We start from the raw sequence: 4,992 nt of genomic DNA, 5'->3' as shown, positions 1-4,992 counted from the left end.
TGCATCTTTCTTTCGTATTTTCTTTTTTTAAAAAAAAAATTGTTTTTTATTTAGCTCTACTGAAATTCTGATTTTTTTTTCTTTCTTTCTTATACTTTTCACCTGTTCTTCTATTTTTTTCTTCTTTATGTGACTTAATTGTTGCTCTGCACCTACTCAGATAAACTCATAGTTGATTATTAGACCCTATCACCCATTGTGTACACACTTAATCCGCAAATTTATTACTCAATTCAAAACTTCTGATATTTAAATTCCTTAATAGCAGTACTAACTCTTTATATCTATATAATATTTTAAGTCATTTTATTTTTAAGTTTTTCACATCTCCTTTATATCCCTCCCTTCTCTCAATATATTCACGTTCTTCTCTGTATAGTTTTTTTTCGTTTCTGGATAATGTTTTTAATTTTTACTTTTCTAATTTTTTCTGTCTCTTTTTTCCCTTTCTCTTTCTTCTTTTCTGCTCCGTCTCTACTTTCATCCTTTCCAACCTATTTCCTGCTTTGACATTAGGACTTATAAGTTAACTCTCCCTGTGCCTTCCCACATCACTCTATTCCTATTTTTTACCCACATCTCTCCCTAAACCTATAATTTCTGGTTTACCAAATTCTTCTTTGAGTTTTGTAGCCCATTAATATGTAGTTGTTTGATGTTGAATAGATGTATCTGTTGAACTAGATTGTATCTGCAGACTATTGTCTGTGCAAATACAGACTTTGGTTGATGCTTGCCTTAAGTTATTGTTCTAGGACAAAACTGGTGTTATTTTCATCCCAAATGGGCAGAGTAATCCGGAAAAACACAAGATAAATGGCAAGTCCGGGTATCTCAACTCCCACTCTTGATAATCAGGGGACAGAATAGATAATGAATAATCCATAGGAGAGTTCTCAAATAGCTGTACAAAGACTGCTGGAAAACATGAAAAATGAAAAGATTGAAAACATACAAATCACTCTGAATGATCATGATAGGGAGAGAGAGGAGGCAAGCACAAGGTCAATGCAGGGAAAGATTTATAACCTACAAAGGACTCTGTATGAGTGTGATAGGGAGAGAGAGGAGGCAATCCAATGGTTTATACAGGAATATGATGAGCACTAGGAAGCTACTCAAAAACTGATACAGGAATTGCGTGAGCAGCTTGAGAAAACTCAAAGAGAAAGGCAGGAATGACCTGAACAGGCTGAGAAGACTCAAAGAGAACTACAGGAGTGGCATGTATGCGAGGAAGCTAAGCAAAGAGTAATACAGGAATTGAGAGAGCAGGATGAGAATACACAAAAATCACTATAGGCATTCATGGGATCCATTAACAAAGAGATGAGGGAAGTCAGGGAGACCACAAAGGGAATGCTGAATGGAACCCAAAAGAAGTAATGGGAGTCCAAGGAAACCCTAACCAATCAACTAAGTGATTTGAGAATAAACAGTGAACACCAAATAAAGGAAGAAAAGAAGTTCATACAAGATCGAAAACAAAGCTTCAACACAGAATTTTAAGCCATCAAAGCTGACCAATAAGATGGAAAAGAAATAAAAAACAAAGAAGAAAGTCTTGACAGCAGGTTAGACCATGCAGAAGATCGAATCTCGGGGATTGAACACAGCCTAGATATGATAGAGAAAGAACATACAACCATCCAAGACAAGTCCAAGAAATATGAGAGATCTATCCAACACTTGGAAGACACCATCAGAAGGCCTAATCTAAGGATAATGGGTGTAGAGGAGCACCTAGAAACAGAAGTTAATGGACTAGGAAATTTGTTTAATAGGATCCTAGCATAGGTCTTCCCAAACGTGAAAAAGATAGGCCTATTCAGATACAAGAAGCTGTTAGAATGCCAAATAGACCACACAAGAATAGGACATCCCACCGTCACACTATAATCCACACAGGATCAATTCAGACCAAGGAAAAGATCCTTAAACTGTCAAGGAGAAAAGATTAATCACTTATAAAGGAAAATCAATTAGAATCACCTCAGATTTCTCAGCAGAGACAACCAAAGCAAGAAGAGCCTGGACTGATGTATGCCATACTCTAAAAATAAACAAATATCAACCAAGAATACTGTACCCAGCTAAACTGTCCTTCATAAATGAAGACCAGATAAAAACATTCCACAGCAAAGAAAAATTGTAACATTACATGTGCACCAAACCAGCCCTACAAAAGATTCTTAAAGATGTCCTATACATAGAAAACCATAAAGACCACAATAAAGGCCAAGAAACGGCAACCAAACTGAGAATCCATGAACCATAGGAAGAACACAGTTTTCACAGCCTCCAAGAAGGTGGATAACATGGCAGGAACTCCCAAATACCTCTCAGTACTATCTCTCAAAATTAACGGACTTAACTCTCCAATTTAGGGACATAGACTGTCTAGGTGGATTAAAAAACAAGATCCTTCTATCTGCTGCCTTCTAGGTGGATTAAAAAACAAGATCCTTCTATCTGCTGCCTTCAGGAGTCACATCTTGCCCATAAAAACAAACACATGTTCAAGGTTAAAAGATGGAACAAAATCAACCAAGCAAATGGCCCCCGTAAACAGGAGGGAGTTGCAATCCTAATATCATATAAAATAGACTTCAAATTAAAATTCATGAGAAGATATAAAGAAGGTTGCTACATACTAAATAAAGGCTCGTTCCTTCAGGAGGATATTACAATTCTAAATATCTATTCGCCAAACAACGAAGCACCCAAATTTATCCCAGAAATACTACTTTCTCTCAAATCCCACATTGATCCAAAGACATTAATTGTAGGGGATTTTAACATACCACTCTCCCCACTATATAGATCAACTCTGCAAAATTTCAACCGAGAAAACCGAGATCCAAAGAGCTGCAAAGATCAACTAGATTTAATAGACATCTATCGAATATTTCACCCAGCAGCATCAGAATACACGTTTTTCTCAGAAACACATGGATCATTTTCTAAAATAGACCACATTTTAGGCCACAAAGCAAATTTGTCCAAATTCAGAAACACTGAAATTATACAAAATTGACAGACCCTTAGCAAATCTTATCAGAAAAAGAAGAGAACACACCCGAATAAATAAACTCAGAGATGAGAATGGAAAAATCACCATGGGAACAACCAAGATTCAGAACATTTTAAGAGAATACTTCTCAAAACTTTATGCTAATAAGTTTGAGAACTTGGCAGAAATAGACCTTTTCCTAGCAAATATTGACATACCAAAACTAAACCAAGATGAGTTAAACCATCTTAACAGGCCCATATCAAGCATTGAAATAGAAACAGCAATAAGAGATTTCCTAGCTAAGAAAAGTCCTGAAGCACATGGTTTTACAGAGGAATTCTACAAGGCCTTAAAAGCAGAGCTCACACCAATACTCCTCTAAATATTCAATGAAATTGAAAGAGAAAGTTCACTACCGAACACATTTTATGAAGCCATCATAACACTCACCCCAAAACCAGGCAAGGACTCATCAAAGAAAGAGATCTGTAGACCCACTTCTTTGATGAATATTGATGCAAAACAACTCAACAAAATTTTGGACAATCAACTTCAACAATTCTTCCAAAAAATCATACACCACGATCAAACAGGATTCATTTCAGGGATGCAAAGCTGGTTCAATATATGCAAATCAATTGATATTATTCATCAAATCAAGAAGATCAAGGATAAGAACCACATGGTTATCTCAATAGATGCAGAAAAAGCATTCGACAAGATCCAAAACCCCTCTATGATGAAGGTTTTGGACAAATTAGGAATCCATGGAACATTCCTCCATACAATAAAGGCTGTATTTGACAAACCTACAGCCAACATTATACTTAATTTTGAAAAATTAAAGCCATTTCCTCTTAACTCAGGAACAAGACAAGGATGTCCACTCTCTCCATTTGTCTTCAATCTAGTATTAGAATGCTTAGCTACAGAGATAAGACAAGATGCAGACATAAAGGGGATCCAAATAGGGAAAGAAGAAATAAAACTCTCCCTCTTTGCAGATGACATGATCTTGTATTTAAAGAATACCACAGACTTCACTACCAAATTTCTCAAGCTGATTCAAAACTTTGGCAAAGTAGCAGGGTATAAAATTAACCCCCAAAAATCAATGGCTTTACTGTATGCCAACCATGAGAAAAGTGGGGCTGAATTTGGGAAAAGAACTCCATTTGTAATAGCCCCACAAAAAATAAAATACCTAGGAATTAACTTAACCAAAGAAGTGAAGGACCTCTATGATGAAAACTTTAAAAACTTGAAAAAGGAAATCAAAACAAAACTTAGAAAATGGGAAAAACACCCATGCTCCTGGATTGGAAAGATTAACATCGTGAAAATGGCAATACTTCCAAAGGGTATCTACAAATTCCATGTGATACCCTTCAAAATTCTAACCTCATTCTTCAAGGAAATAGAGGCAATCCAAAAATTCATATGGAACAATGAAAGACCCCGAATAGCAAAAACACTCCTCAACGGAAAGAACACTCCTGGAAGAATATCAATACCAAATTTGAAACTCTACCATAAAGCCATAGTAATCAAAACAGCTTGGTACTGGCAGAAGAACAGACATCAGGACCAATGGAATAGAATTGAAAACCCAGAAATGAACCTACAGACCTATAGCCATATAATCTTCAATAAGGGAGCTAAAAAAAACTAGAATGGAAGAGAGAGAGCCTCTTCAGTAAATGGTGCTGGCAAAATTGGTTAACTAATTGTAGAAAACTAAAGCTAGACCCTTATATATCACCCTGCACCAGAATCAACTCCAAATGGGTCAAAGACCTCGGAGTCAAAGCAGACACTCTGAAAACATTACAGGATGGAATAGGAGAAATCCTAGGTCTCCTTGGCGCAGGCCGAAACTATCTTAATAGAAACCAGGAAACACAACAAATCAAAGAAAGTTTAGGCAAATGGGATTGCATGAATTTGCAGAGCTTCTGCATAGCAAAGGACATAGC

The sequence above is a fragment of the Dipodomys spectabilis genome, unplaced genomic scaffold, assembly GCF_019054845.1.
Source record: "Dipodomys spectabilis isolate Male_0828 unplaced genomic scaffold, ASM1905484v1 ptg000154l, whole genome shotgun sequence".
NCBI lineage: Eukaryota > Metazoa > Chordata > Mammalia > Rodentia > Heteromyidae > Dipodomys > Dipodomys spectabilis.
Note: the sequence above shows the minus strand (reverse complement) of the source record.